Here is a 16,981-nt window from a genome sequence, read left to right on the forward strand (position 1 = left end):
GATATATGAAATAACCCAGTTACTGGGCTCTGCGCGTCAGCTAAATAACGACAGAATCTGCAAACTGCAATGATCTACTGTGGTAGTCAAACTGACGTTTCGAATGAAGGAAAACACAGCCAAAACCACTCCTAGGGATCCAACCGATTATCGCAAACCCACTTTCGATACCCTAGGGCGGGCAATATATATATATATATACTGTTTTGGCGAGCTGCGTGTTTACCTACACACCGCAGTAATTTACTTAATAAAATAAGACTGTTTCTACATAAAAAACGCTCCGAATCTTTCTCCTATAATTGAGTCTGCCACGGCTTACCCTATATCCTCAGTATCGATTGTTAAAACAATAAGTTACTTACACAACATATGATACCAGAGAGCACCCTTATCACATGAGCTAGCCTTAACTTATCGGCGTTTGATAAACTGAAAAAAGCGTTTTTGCCCCTATAGGTAGCTTACTTAACTACACGAAGGTATATAAATCGTATTTGAATATATTATTTTATTATGTACATTAATAGAGATAAAAAAAAACAAGACCGAAGCTTCCTTTGATAGTGCTGTTCGAGACATGTATATAAGCTTAATTCTGAGCCACAATAGTGATCAAATTATAACAATAACGGCACTAACATCAAATTTACATTGTGAGCTTTCATCAAATGTATCAGTTTTTTGCTACTATCGATGGCAACAAGAACGACAGCTGTGTATTGCTACAGATGAATATTGACGTCGAATTATCAATTGCTTACTGTTTTGTACTTGCGGCAAAAAGTTGAGGCGAGTATTATAAACAGGGAGATAGGCAACATGGTCAGGAGACAGAAAGTCTGACAGTGGGGGTCCGACGGCTGCCAGCGAGGCAATAGAGCTCGCTGATCAAGCAGATTCATCCCATTCACGCTTAGGCTTTCCCAGATCACTTTTTCGCAGAACGCAAAAGACAGCAGGACAAGCGATGGCAGCTTCCACTAGCGGCCAGATTCCTCGTAGTTCCCTTATGGCCTAGACAGATTTTTTTTTTTCTTTTTTTTTTTTTTACCAATTCGTTGGTGCTCGTTGAGTTTGCTCGCACCTCAGCGTGGGAACTTACTTGACATTCGCCGCACCATTGGGCGGACTGTTGTGGTTATGTTATAGCGGAAGGACAAACAGAGACAGCAGACATTGTCGACGTTCCAAAGCAAGCAGCGTCCGAATCTAGGACAAATTTCTTGCGAGTGCGTTTCCCATACTCTGCTTTGTGCGCTAACCCACTACTGCCTGCCGAGAGCAACCGAAGCTAGTAGCAACAGCAAAAGCTGCCTCGTGGCAATAGCTCTTGGAGAAGCTTATTGTTATCTTTTCAAAATGATATACGGAAAGAGATTGAACTAAAGCCACTGCGGTCATTTGTGTACTGAGCGTTGTGGTAGGATTGGGATAGAAACGGTAGCTTCCGTAGAGCCCCACCTTGCCATACTGGACGTCTGCAGCAAGCACCGTTAAGGCAAACGCAGATACGTGAATGATAGTGGTTGTATTAGAAGCTTGCCACAACCAGTCCATCGGACAATCCGTCAGGGTTGTCTGTCAAGGTTCAGCTGCTATTTTAGGACATGGCCGACAGAATTTGAAGAAATGTACCTTCCTCTAGCAAAGACTGAGAAAGAGATGGTATTCCACAAGATATAGAACAGGGAGAAGGCTTGATCTGAGTCGAAATCAAGGGTTTCGCTGATGTCGCCCCTACCATTGGTGCTGCTGCTCTTCAGTACGGTTTCTACGACTGCCCTCGGCAAGGGATTGATCTGAAACGTTCTATCAGTCCGAACAACTCTGATCAGCCGAAAGTCTTCCAGGTTGCTGTGCGCCACTGCGATCCCTGGGGAAAGAAGAGCGAATCGGTACGACCGTGAGACCTGCCATCCCAGACCCCCCCCAGATGTTCTTCTCTTTCGTACACTTGGCTCGTTCGTGCGTTAGTACGATGAGTCATCCGTTGCTCCATATCTCCTTCTTTGGATTTCAGTGCTCTTGGCCACTACTGGTTCCACCGTACGTCTTGAGGAAAGGATGGCAGAACAAAATCTAGCTAAAAGCATATCACTGAAAAACGGAGAGCTGCCCGCGGACTCCGCTCAGCAGCAAACCAAGGATACACTACAGTACTGGATCGAACTATGCCGGCAATAAGGCCCTAAAGGCCGCGGAATAAAATAGTGATGGTCCACGCGCAAAACTGCATCAATTCGAGGACCAACTATAATTAGGGAACTGTTTTTTCTGTATGTATAAACCGCAGTCTATTATATCATCGAAATACGGACACGAATTATAACGAAATTATTAGGAAATGCGTAATTAATTGCACATTTATTGTTGCACATTGTTTAAAGGTAGACGTTGTCAACAACCTGTCAGGGGAGGATAAAATGCACTCTTTGTGTTTTGCCATTGATTCCTTCTAGGATAAGGCGGTATCTTATGAGAGGATAGGGCCTAGACTTCTTTCAAGCGGTAGCGTACCAGATTTACGTTTTTAACAAAAAAAAGTATTTTTTATTGAAAACTTTTACAGTTCTACTCACTTGATCATAGATGAGAGAATAGTGTAGGCTTTTACCTAGAATATTAAACCAAAATTAAGTATGAGAAATACATTAAGAATTGATCATTTTTAATATATTGACTTGAAGAATATAAAAGTGCATTATAAAGGTCAAACCCGGAACTTTTCTTGTGCTAAGGGACCGCTTTAACCATTAGCCACCCGCACAATATAACATTTCTAGAAGCTTGTTAGAGCTGGCGTAGTGCCGTACTATCTCTTTTCTATTTATTATTTATTCTGTTTAGAAACCATACCTTTACAAGCATTTAACATGAAGTTACTATGACAGATGAAATCGTCCAACGTTCCGACGAGCTAGCATACTTTTGCTGACGTTATACCGAACAGGTGATTCCGAGGATTTGCCCATACATTGAAAATAGCCCAAAGGGTTAAAAAAACGGTCGTATGACCAAATGCCAAGACAATGTCCAATTAAATGATCTCAAGAAACGTCTATAATTAGTACACATGATGAAGTACTACAGGCATATCTCTTAATCGCTGAAAACGCGACAAGAAATAATCAGCTTATCTCATGCCTATGTCTTCGGCATCAGAGCGCAACATTATAATGAATAATATACTGGACACACTCTCTCTTTTCTCTCTTCAGTTATGTTTCGTTATACCTTGTATATGTAAATATATATATATGAGCATCAGGAAGATTTCCGTTACATCGTTTTTGAAAATAATTAGTAAAGCGAGGAAGACAGACAAACAAACTTTGATGTTTTTCAAGTAAATAACAAAATATTATTTCAAGCGAGTGCACAGTGTAAGCTATATATGCTGACGATAAATGCATCAAGCTTTTTTAAGGTGATTACAAAATTATTTACCAGAGGATATAAACTATGTGAATTTATATGCGCGAGGCGTTTCGAGCAGGCTTTTGAGATCAACCCTGGGATTCTCAAGGTAACCACGCGAGGCAGGATCTTTTTTTCTATCTATTTATAACAGCCGAATGCTTGCTTGAATGCTTCTCGTGGATTCTACCATTCATAGTTTGTTACTATTCATAGCAGAGTTTCGACGAAAGGTTTTCCACCACGCTGCTTTCTACGATGCTCATACACTTGCCGAGGAAATTTCAGGCTGTTAGATCTCAGGAGTACCACTATCGCCTCGATGAAGAAGCCCCACTTCAGGATTATAGTAGTCTCTCTGCACATATAGCATACTTTATCCATGTCGTGTACGCGTTGTTTCCTCGTAACAAAAGAAGCAGTGGGTTCTGGAAACGCTGCTGTCGGAACCAACGAAATCAACATATAGTACGTTTCGACGATTTTGATCAATGGATTCTAACAGATTTGTTAGAGCTAGTAAGTCCAACACGCTATTCTATTTAGTTTGAGCAGGAGAAACCGACTGCAGAAATTTAGCGATGAATAAAAGATCTCCTTCGATTTTTCGTAAATGTTTCGTTTTGATTTCTTCAGGCGCGATCAAAAGGGTCGCCAATGAATATAAGGGCGATGTCATCATGTTTCGTATGAGATCTTAAAATTTAAAGGAGATTTATTAACAGAAATCAAACTGGGCCATATTTCTGTTTTGCTCTTTATTTTTTAGATGGCGTATTCGCTTAGAAGTATTTCTTTCCACACAATTTTACCTTACAGGACTGTGCCATTTGAACGTCTCTATGAGTTTGCCACCAAGGACACTCGACCTACATTACTATATGTAACTTCTCATACAGATATATTCCGCTTATAAAACTGCAAGACTATTGTTGTTTTCAGTCGCCTTTGATCACTGAGAGCTGATCATTAATTTTATTACATCTGTAGTAGGGCAAGTTCGTTTCCTTGTCCATCTTCTACGTCAAAAATCTGCTTTTTGGTACCTGGATTGAAAAATAGCTTAAAAAAAAGACTCTCGATTACGTTTTTCACTTTGAACAAGGTCAGCCGGGCCAGCTCGAATAATTTTGCTATCATACGCAGTTGGGGCACGGGTGTCACGTTAGCAGCTTTACAAGAAGATTAATATTTTAGAATATGGTCTTATTTAAAAAACTGAACCACACAGGTGCGTAGTCTATTCTAGAGCGCATCCGAGGGAATCGTCCCGTTTTAGTTTGTCCTTTGAAAAAAATAAGCTAGCCATGAAACAGTCACTGAAGGAGCGAAAAAGAGGAATACAGGCTTGATATCCAGCGCGTTTCACTGGCAAGAACGGTCCCTATTCTTGGAGTGATCCGCTTCACCATCAGTTAGTCTTTGAGGGCGATTCTAGCTTACTTTGATAGCAGTGTGGGTCACCGAGAAGCTTTTTCTGATGGCAGCGGCCGCAGCCCTCGCAAGACCTGGATCCTCGATGCGGGGAAGGACAAAACAAATATACCCTACACAATTTCTCTTAGCAACTTGGATCGAACTCAGGGTACGAAGATCGCCGTGAAAGGCTATCACAAGCCTAGCGTTCGTACAGCGAAGTGCTGTCTACGTAAGGAGGCCCTAAAAGCCTAGTATTTGCAGGGGCATTCCAAGGTGGGACCCCGAAAATCTTCTCGACTTTTTGCATCTTTGAAGGTGCGATTTTCTACTCATGTCTTACTCATTTACTATCAGCCTACTTCTCAAGGCCTGTGTTTCCCTCTGACCTGACATATATGACTTTTTGGAAAACCCGCAAACTACTGTATTTATTTTATCTCGACGCTTTTCCAAAGCGTTGATTCCGATCGCAAATGGCCCCCAAAGTCACGTGTCGGTAAAGTCGGTCACAGCGGCTTCTATTATAGTAGTAATAGCTAAATTTATCGAATAAATAGAAGAGCAAAGGGAGAAGCGGACGACAACGCTGACCTCACTTGGGACTTGTCATGCATTAGAGTGAGCAAAGCTAAGACGCACGCTAGCCGACGTTCCCAGTTTTTAGTACACTAAGTTTTGAAAACTTCTACAAATTTCGATGTTAGGCTGCATCTCTCCCTGAACTAATCAAGGAGCTGCACAAAATTGTACACGGTTATGGTGGAGTTCATTGCCGGGCTCTAGTATTCTTTATAACACTGATAGCACACACCTCGCAATAAAGAAATATGAAAACGTTTATGATTAGTGATGAACGTTGCGGTTTGTGCGCCGAACAGCAAGCTAGCTATTGATGGCTTTAACTGGATGTTTTTATGGTCTTGGGTATTTGTATGAACCCTCTTATTACTAGATATCTTCTAGGCATATTTGTCGAAACATTTTCCCATTTCTCTGCTCTATAAGTTCCGATAAATTATCATAGCTGATGATATGCGTTCCTCTATTACATTTTTGGGGGCAACTTGCCGCGTGAGCTTCTCGTACACTTTTTTTAAATTTTTTTTGGGTTTTATCCTATCATCGTCATGCGTTTCACAGATAAGACACTCAAAGACGTGCGCATTAAATACTCGGACCGTGCTGCTATGTGGTTACGTATGACCGAAACGCTCCTACCACTATACTTGGTGGATGGGCTGACAATGGAGGTTCGAAAAAGGTGTTTCCCAAGCAGCAGAAATGCATTTTTTAAGGCGAAAATATAAATTTCTGTCGGTTGGTCCTATCCCGCGTGTTCACAAGTTTTCGTAAGTGGCACTCGAAAAGATGCAAACGTCGTTAATTATTTACGAATCATCTAGAGGATCGATGGAAGGTGGGACGCGAACTGGGCGCTGATTAGTGTCATTAGCCACTAGATACGTGCACGCAAGAACGTCACGAAAAACGTGCACCTTTTAGCATTATCGGCCGCCTTTCTTTCCATATGGTCCTCCATCACAGCTATTTTTAGAATACAAGTGCTGTTAAATCTTTCTAAGTATTGCATATCAATTACGGTTTAAATGATGCAGAAGTCCGTTGCCGAACTAGTATTTTGTACAATCTTTTCGGAAGCATAGCTCCTAAGAGCTACTGGAATTATGGTTGTCACGATAGAAAAAAAAAAAAAAAAACAGCTTCCAGACCAATAACTAGTTTTGTCATTTTTTTTTACTCATACGCAGCTTACTCAGCTTAAAAAGAAATAGAAAATTCCTTCATCCACCTATACCAGGTCAACCGATACTGTTTCAAAGCACGCATCACTCGGTTCCGAGATATTTCCTTGGTATTCACACTGCTTTTCTCATTCAATTTATTTGTTTTGCATCGTTCTCAGTTCTTTAAAGAACGTTGAGCATGATGCTAATTGTGTAGGCCATTGGTTCTAGGTTTTATTTGGAATAATGTACACTGCGTTTTCGTGAGCTCTGTGTGCGAGCGGGGGTACATGCACAAACGCACCCCTACCCAACTAGGCTCGTTCGATTCGCACAACTTAATCGTCATTTGTGTCTGAACGTACATTCTGTTGATATGATCCTTTATCCACTTGTCATCGGATTCCATAACGTGCGGATCTGTTTTTACCTTGACTAACTTCAACTTCCGAGTTTGCTTGTATCTTCGGTTTGATCATTTCCTGTGTGGCTGCCGCCTATGTCAAGGTCCATGTTAGGAACGCATTCAGACCGGCGCAAGCCATACAAAACATGTTGTATCAGCTCGCCGTATGGTGTTCAAAAGTCGACAGATCATGTGGAACTTAGAGCTTTATGTGAGTCCGATTGGACAAACAGAGTCAAGTGAAGAATTCAGTCCTCATAATGGTGCCATAGTATCGTGTTAGTGTACCAAATTTACGCATACATAAGGTTACTTAAACTCGCAGGCTGGCGTTAATATACCTCGCATTATCCTGGTAGTCCAAAGGATTTTGTAATCCCACAATATTGGACATTACACTCTGATTTTTTTTTAAATTATTTAGTCCATCGCATCCATTCCTCGACATCAAAGCACGATTTTAATATCAAAACATGTTCACAAGAATTTACCTATTTTTTTTTTATGCCTTCACCTACTCGATACTGTACATGAATTCTTCTGTACTATACGAAAAATGAATTTTTTGAATAATTAAGCGATTTAATTCAACCCCTAGTTTAGTTCCCCCAAATTTTGCTAGAGAGGTTCCCCGTCCCCCAACGTTGCACTCATAGAAAAATTCGTTGCTTATTCGACCTGTCTACCGGACACGACAGGGTTTCGCGCGTGGCTATTTGTTACCTACTTGACTTATTTTTTTTTGCTTCTATACCTGCCCAGCTAGCTCGTATCTTAAACGCGTAGCGACCAACAATGGGCAATGTTTAATAGGATAGTTTAGCGTGATTCGACAAGATCAGTGACATTAAAAATTATATTACATGTAACATAATTTGCTTCAGATTGGTATGATACAATCCGAATTATTGTGGTAGACATAAAAGCAACTTGTCGTAGGGTGTTATACACGAATTGGATTGATCCATTAATATAGTGCCATAATATAATCAAATTCATGTGGTAGATTGCCAAATGTCTGTATATCGTAACTTTAGGATTGGCCGAATCCTAAGGAATGCACTGCCGTCCTAGGGTTTTGTTCTTACTCTTTCATAGTTTTAGGCTGTTTTGCATAAGACAATGATCTAGGTGGACAAAAGGCTCGGGACCCATTTTTTGTCGCAAATTATTGAACTTTGCACTCTGGCGATACCGTAACAGAATCACCCGCGAGCGAACAGGCCGACGAACAGGGACCTTACTATGCGAGCGTTTCACGCAAAAAAGTTAAGAGCGGAAGCCAAAGCAGTCGATACCGAACGCAAGACCTGGGTGGTATCGGCGTATAAATGCATCCGATGAAGTTTGCATTACCAAAATCACTACAGTTTTAACCCAGTGCCCACCTACTGTAGATTGCTAATGAATCTACGCTTTCGTCTGAACGTTTTCGGTGGAATTGCTTTCACTCTGCTTCTTTAGCGTCATCCCCTTATGTCGCAGTAGCATCCTGTAGCGTCCATTTCGAAGTACAAAGCAAGCCTAATCACGTCTGTTTATATATATATATATATATAGGACCAAAGAGTCAAACCGCTACCCATTATTGTCTTTTGCATATGATGTTTCCTTTGCTCTGCCTATCGCTAACCTTACCTTTTAGAGCCATTTCACGGCTAGGGCACTTTGAGGGTAACACAATTTAATCCAAATTGATTAGTGTGCGTTGCAGCATCCCTGAAGCCATACTGCGTTTCCGTACGTACAAGAACTAGGCAAAGCTTGTTGACAGGTTCATTTTAGAAATGTGATAAAAAGAGCTGGCCAAAGATAAGAGCAAAAATAGGCAGGATAGGGATACAGCAAAAGGTATCTTCCGAAAGTTTTCCATTACCCTTGCGGATTAACACGTAAGACAATAAAACATGCAGAAAGAAAACTTGTACCGGAGAGAACAGAAATCCGAAACACAGTACGGGAAGCGAGAGATAGTTTGGGATCCCTGTCAAGGTAGTGCGCTACAGGATTCGGTACGATACTGGCAATATCCTAACGCAATCAGGCGAAAACGTTCATAGCGAATTTATTCAATAACATATTCTGGCTCAAGCGGATGAAGTTCCATGTGAGCGAGGTCAGGCAACAATGTCTTTACTGAAGAAAAGTTTGTCGAAGATGGGGATACTGGGGATAGCACATAGCGGTATCTGACGTCCTGCACAAACTTATAGTAGCATTGATATGTAGCAGAATTGTAATATAGATGGAAAAAGAGGAAATTTTATAAGAGATGCGAAATTGGTTCAGAAAAAGATATTCAAAACAAAATTATATCATCGTACGGACTTTTCTAATAGATGGCCAGAGGCCACCGCAAGATATTACATGCACCCCTCAATGCTGTTAAAACACATAGCAGGGCCAAGAGGATGCGCTTCGCGATATATTAGACGGGTATGGTATACATCTCACATGGATTGCGATAATTAAGACGTTCCATGAAAAAACAGCTTGGCCGTTGGCCACGGTGAGTATGAATCCGAATCGATTTGAAATTAACGGCGGATTTATGCTGGTTTGTTTTGTGTAGGTGATGTTATTTGTCCTGCATGTAACAGAATTGCACGAATAACTATTAGCACCACTGAAAGATGATAAAATCCCTAATCGAAAGATCCCCGAAAAAACAGGCTCAGGATATTACAATTACTGTTCGCACCCGACGTGGCCTTAACCGCACGCAACAGACTATTACCACATAAGTGCGATATAGAATTCAACTAGCATTTGCTCTACACAGAAGTCCTATATTAATTTGTTCAAGGAAAAAATAAGGCCTAAAGATGGCCTTACAAATCCAGGGGAAGACACAGAAGGAGAAGTAAAATTACGCGAGTTTTGAAGGGATTTCTAGATCAAATTCATGAAAGTTATACGAACATGGACAAATACAGGTTCAGCTGACGATGGGCGTAAAGCCCCGCCTGGGTACATAGTCGCTAAAAGGGCAGGTGTTATAAGCGACTACAAAGCGTAGACTATATAACATGAGTAAACAAAAGCTTCAGAAGCTTTAGCAATAACGTGGGCTCGACGTCGAGAATAGCGTGTGTCTTAAGCAATGACACAGGGAAACTTACTCTTGCCACTGCTATGCACAGAAATGCTATGCAACATGCCAGACAGTTGTGTGGGCATTATGAACCCAGTATGCAAGCGTACTTTGTCAAAGTATGGAATCAAAGCAGAGACCTGTGCGAAATATCGGTTATCAAGGTGAACAAATGGCTATTCTTTTGATGGCTAAAATTGTTAGAAAATATGAACAATTAGACAACTTTGCGGTTCGAAAAGCAGGTAAGCTTGTGGGAGTCTAAAACACGAAACGCTTCCCGCGTTCAACCCTCCCTCCTTACCTGCCCAGCTCTGTTCGCTCGGGCGGCGTACTACGATCGTATTATTGAGGAGAACGCTACTATAACGAGCTGCTGATGCGTGTGCAGCATACTTATTACCATACCATATTATTTTATGCAATTAAAGATCCATTAAGATATGTGCATTCTTCAGGCCGCCGTAAACACGGTTGGTGGGACGCTTGACACAAGTCGAAGCAATCGAGAACCAGTTGGCTGTTTTGCCTGGCGAAGACCACTTTCAACAGAGCGGTCGAGGTCTGAATACCACCTCCAGTGGCTGCATCTACTACTTTCATAAGAAAATATGGTCCCTACTGCTTGCTGCCTGTACCCTCGTAAGGGACGGAAAGTAATTCTTTGCTTTTGTGGAACGACATACATTAGAGGTTCGACAGTTAGAAAGGACCAGTGGATGACGTCCATATATCGCGAGCTGGTTACAACCGATGATTGGGCACGATTAGTGACCGTTGTTTGCGATAAATAATCTAAGGTTTATGCTGAATGTGGCATACGCGGTACGCGACGTCCAGAAACCTCAAAGTGTCTAATTCTGTATTCTCCTGAGCAATTTCTCTATATATCTATAATGTGGAAACCTCCTCAGCGAATCCATACGTTACGTGGTGACAGTTTGGTGACCATTTGCCTACATGGTAATGAAATGGAGAGAACTATTGATCTGATGCGATGCCATATAGATATTACGCGTTGTTTAAAAATATTGTATTCAGGATGATGTCGAGCACATCTCTATAGAAAAAAACCACGTCAAAAGCGTTAATCCTGACAGCCTTATAAAATTAGAATTGTGTGTTCGCACCCAAATCCTCTTTGCACAAGCGGACTAAATGCGCTAGAGTTTTGATCAGCAAGAACGCTATAATTTTCGCGATGATCAACTTATTCCTAAATAATAGTACTACAAATTGACCACTCGATCGTTTTCAGTGTTAGATTCATTGCACGAGACGATGGTATGGCGATTGGCAGGCTCAGCTAATCAGGGTTCATTGTTTCTAAGTGGCTAAGTTTTTCAAAGCCATGAAAAGTTTCTTGGTCGGGTCGAGAGAATTTGCTAGCGAGTAGCCTTAGCAATGAAAAATTTACCTACTGCTTGTGTTTACCCATTCATGGATCTGGAGAGGAGTCATACTAGAAATGACTGGCCGGATGACCCAGTGAGCCTGGAATATGGCGGACAACACAAGGCAGATCCACTATAATAAACCATTGCTAAACAGGGCCCAATAAAATGTTATTGGCACATACGTACAATTATATACCTACATCCTAGAAATAACTTTACCGTGATCATATGACTAGTGTATTTTAACAAAACCGACATTAGAAAGCAGCTAGATGATCCAAAGCCATTCCTCTACGACAAACGCTTGCCAGTGAGAGATCTGAATTGCTGCAATGACGTCCTTTTCAGAGACTTTATTCTGCTTTGAAATGCCGTAATGGAAGAACCCATGTCTTGTATTAAAGAGGCACCTAGCCGACACACTTTCACCTGAGACTTCTTTACCTGTACAGTATATATATATATACTAGAGAAATTTCCTAGCGACCAGTTCTTCTTTGAGGCTTTGGCTGAAAGTCTCGGCGCCGATTAGTTTTACAGTATAATGATTGTGAACCGACCTTTCGCTGCCTTTCGGTATTGCAATATGCAGTTTCTCAAACGTTTCGCTGACGTGTGCGCGACGTACTCCACCTATAAACGGTTTGTAACTGAGATGAAGTAAAGTGCCGTTGAGAGTTGGGAAGAAAAGCCACAAACGCTCTTGTGCTATCACGACGAGTAAGCACTAGCACTTACTTAAAATTTCTAGTGAAACACTGCATAGCCCGTTGAGATGGGGGTAGCGCTAGTACAACTCGTGTTTTCGCTGTTGCTAGCAGAGGTTCTCATGGTTTACTAGCTTACCTGCCACTTGCACCATTGACGAGTAAATCTCTTAGTTTTCAATGAGTCGACCGGTGCCTCGTGGAAAGATGACACAGTGGTAAGGAACTGAGCGTTGAAAGGTCGGTGCCGGTACGTTGTTTCTAGTAGCAGTAGTTATGGAAGAGAAGAAGTACGGACAAATAAGGGTTCTGGCAGGCGGATTTTAGTACGATATTCGTCAGCTTTATTTAGTGTTAGCTACATGAGAAAAAGTATAGTGAGTCTACTCTACCGCTCAAACGAAATGTAAAGGATAAGAGATTCGGTAGAAAAAAAGTCAACGTAAACTTAAGTTGATATGCTTATCGAGATTTATCTGTTTCACAAGTTGACTCTTACAGAGAGCTTACTCGTAGATAGCTGATAATGAAATGATAAATAAGTTATTTCTTATATATCTGCATTGCTACGCGATACTCGATGCCTGGTTCGGCAGCGATAATTATCTATCTTAACTGTCTTATTATATATTCCTATAGAGAAGATAGTATATTCCTGAGAGAAGCAATCTCAGGCTATCATTGCATACCTCTCTAATGGACGAAATCCCAGGGCATGATAACGAAGGTATCGCGTACGGATAAGGCTACTCAACCGGGCGTACGTGAGCATGCTGTCGATCCGCCATTGGTCTTTCAGCAGCATTCTGAAGGAACACTAATACGAATAGCTGGACAATAAAGCGGGACAGCGGTCAATACCTAGCTTTAGGACACAACATATAAAGCAAACAGTGTCAACAATGGCTACACGGATACTAAAGTAATACACCCAGAGAGAAAGAAATCTGACGATTTTCACGTATAGTTGTTGGTCGTTATTCTCGGAGTAGCGTATTGTCAATGCCAGCAGGATGTGCCTCAACCAAAGGTTCTAGATGGCAACGAAAACGGTCTGGGTATTGCCGTTCACTTCGCTTACATCGATCGGCCGTCCTGGCTGTCGAATCACGGTTTTTATAGGTGGTTGATCTCGTTTGATTGATCCGAAGACTCTTGTCCATAAAGGAAGAAAAACGGTCGGGATCAACACTCAACACCTTTTTATGCTATGATATATTCGAAACACATCTTATAGAAATACTCGCTTTGCTGAACTACGGATAATATTTATTCAAGCTTTGTTTAAGGCATAAGATAGTGAATTCGAAGAGTGATTTGTAATATCATACAAATGTACGTAAATAAACACACATATAAGATAGATGCAAAAGCCCTTTGTATAGTCAGAGTAATAAGTGATATGAGAAAGGCTAATATTATGTAAAAATTTTGTTTAGACAAAAGCTTGCAGAAGTGATTGAATGCCCAAAATAGAGCGATAGCGTGGGCTAACTTAAATGTGCCCAATTATGCAAATGCAGTGACGTGCTAAATTGGTAAGTATGGGTCTACTTTGAAAATATGCTGAACTTCAAATGATAATCGACCCATCCAAATGGAGTAACGTTGTTGCCAATAACGTCTATGTCTCAGCTTTGAACTGTTCAACCTGAGCTAGAGTAGTGTACCAATGTACCAGTGTACCAACCTGAGTAGAGTACCAATGAAACTCTATGACAGCCAATCTTTTTAAAAGTTGCCCCAAACACTTCGTATTAACAGAAGCATGCTAGGATTAACTGTGATTTGCGATGCTGCTTCCATACCTTAATATATTCTCTATTTATTGTTGTTTGGTTAGTACTTTTTGCAAAGTTTAATAGCAGCTGTTGTCTATTTTGTGCAAACTACAAAACAGGATGCAGGACAATAAAAAACACACCCAATTCCACTTCCTTGCACCTACGCAGTTCGTCCTCGATACAAAAAAAGAATCTCTACTATCTGTAATTATAAATAAAGATTATCCCTATATGCTCTAAAATTTGTGCGTACGTTCGAGTTGTCTTTGACAGTGATTGCCACCCTCTGGCAGCTTTAATAAGGATGTGCACGTACCTAAGGCCGTGTGCTAGACTGCCATTTCGTTCATATCGATGTGAAAGTAAGCCAACAAAATGGCGCCTTACTTTGTATTGTTATGTGCTTATCTCGGGCCGCGCTAATCGTGGCGTGCGTATGGCGTCACATCGCAGAGACACTTTTAGCCACCGCCGTTCGCTTGCCTCTCGTTCAAACAACGGCTTAAAAATGTTATAGTAGGATATTCCGTTTACATTATATTCGTGTAATCGCCTGTGATATATTATTTTTCCGCAAGTATACATTTTGCGATCCTATACTGCATTGGCTTCAGGCTACGTTCCTATATGTAAAAGGTAAAAATTTTTCAACGCCGCAGTCTGTTTCTCACGGCGTAACTAGAACGTGCGCTTATCGAACATTTTCATGCCTTCGCTTATCTCATGATACAAATTTTATAGGTGAGATCGATTAGGCACTATGTTGCTTTGCCAGACATTAGCCAGTAGGTTACGTTTGCATGATGCTGTTATAGCAATAAATACATACAATATCATAATAGGCCGCTGAGCTCTCGGTCTATTAAGTTACTAATAGCTCTCCAGTCTACGTATCATGTCAGTTTTTGTCAGGGGTAGCCAATCTACAAGGCTTGGATTCTACTACGCGGGTCTGTTCCAAAACTACTAGATCTCCCAGCAAGCTACGATGCCTCGTCAATCATCTGCTAATCGCCGAGGACCCACAGAGCGCAAGAGCGGCCATACCTCAACTTTGGGGTACTAGCGTCTCATTGTTCTGCTTGTCAATGCGCATAGAGACCTAGTCAAACGGGTGAACGCAATGCGAGCTAAGAGCGTTAGTATAATAGAGAGCTCTTTTAAAACACCCCCGACCGATGCAACGCTGACCAAAATACCTACATAAAATCAGACATTTGTGCTAGCACTGCTCTCAGAGGGCAAACAAAGCATTTTTTGAAACGGTCTACCTACCTGTATATCACTTATTTCGACCTATATATATGGGTTGAATGGGTTACAAGAATTACTTCCCTGTGGGCAATCTTGTGTGCTCGAATATTTATTGTCAAATGCGATTTGCTCGATTGGCCTTTGCCTCCGTCTAGCAAGCGTTTAGGACTCTCGAAAGATTTAGCTCTATTAAGGTTAGTACCATACACGTGGCAGAGGTTCCTAACATTGCCGTGATCGATGACCATCTCTTTAGTTATAGATAGTAGAGCCTATTTATAATATGGCCTTTCATAGGCTTCGTCCAAAATTGTATTAATGGCCCGCTTAAGCTGAAAGGAAAACGTGCCAAAAAGGACACCATTCTGGAATTGCCGATCCGAAATCGCTGCCAATAAACCGGATATGTTTAATTCTGATACAGAAGAGATAAATAGAAGCTATTTAGTGTAAATGAAGGCCACTAAATACCACGAAATTGATGCGATGCTACCTATCTTTGGGGTAATTGTTTTGGTTATTTATGGTTTATATACGGGCCATAACTACAGGGAGAAGTTGAGGCGGCTGTAGCGTTTGCCGAAAATAGCGATATATTTTTGTATGTTGATAGTCAGGTTGTAGGTCTTGACTCAGTTGGTTCGCTTTTATCATAACATAGCAAACCTATAATATAATTACTGGTTCATGTATGTGAGTAGATATGTGTAACTACATCGAGAGAGGGGCTGACGGTGCGAACAGGATACACCGTTCCCCGTCATGGATAGCGAGATGTTTACTTGTAACAACATATATTTATCACTCAGTGTCGCTTATGGATACGAAAAACAGCTGCATTGCGCATATAGTTTTATGCCGATATATGTAACATCAGCAGGTTATACAAACTGCTCTTGGGCTTGCGTTTAACGCTTCTCTATCTGTAAACGCACCGATAAATTAACCCAATTTTTCGGTTACCACCACGACGTCTCCTTCTGTAAGAAAGGTAACCTTACGCTAGTTCTGTTTGACGTTAGATTTGGGGTTGTCGTAGCAGCAATATCTGACAGTCAATAGTAATTGCATTTGGTCTTCCAGTGGGCTTATCGAATGAGAGAAGCTCGTCCAAGTAGCTAAGCTAAAAGCTTAGAATCCCTGTTCGGTATTACGACAGGGAATACAGTTCCTCCACTCAAGCTTTTAAGTCATCATTTTTTTCTCATTCCTCTCGTGATACCGAATGGTTCATCGATGTTTTTGCGCAGTGACGCACGTATGTTTACATACAGAAACAATGAGTGGCGCGTTTCTCGTTCATTTGGTGGCTCACTCCGGTGTTGTTTGATAGAAGGGCGAAGGTACGCTACTGTTAATGCTATCTATCCATTCGTTTGTCTGCAAGAATGCTACTCAATTTTTGCAATAATAATAATAGTAAAAATAGTATCAACGCTATAGCCGGTTTAAGGGAAAGCTTATTATAATACCAGTCATGCACTGCTTAGCGAATTTTATTATCCAAGATAATTACCGTAACCTCGTTACTATTAGCAGTATTATTTCCAGCAATAATAATACAACTTGTTTAATTTTCATCAAAATAACTAGCATAAGTAGTACCTAAATTGTATCACATAATTTTTTCCCAATTAAGAAAAATTAGGTTGCGAATCCAATGACGACTGCTGTCGCGGCTGAGTTTCTTTTCCCATTAAAAAAAATTATCTTCTTTATATCGTTTGAGATAACGAGAATATTTTGACTCAAACC

The 16,981-nt window shown here is 41.0% G+C and overlaps 1 protein-coding gene across 2 annotated transcripts in view; it reads left to right on the forward strand.

Annotated features, from left to right (window-relative positions):
- The window catches only part of LOC111245953 (solute carrier family 4 member 11-like), a 424,503-nt gene that overhangs the window by 70,582 nt on the left and 336,940 nt on the right, over positions 1–16,981 (forward strand). The window lies entirely within an intron of this gene.

The sequence above is a fragment of the Varroa destructor genome, unplaced genomic scaffold, assembly GCF_002443255.2.
Source record: "Varroa destructor unplaced genomic scaffold, Vdes_3.0 BEIS01000002.1, whole genome shotgun sequence".
NCBI classification, from domain to species: domain Eukaryota; kingdom Metazoa; phylum Arthropoda; class Arachnida; order Mesostigmata; family Varroidae; genus Varroa; species Varroa destructor.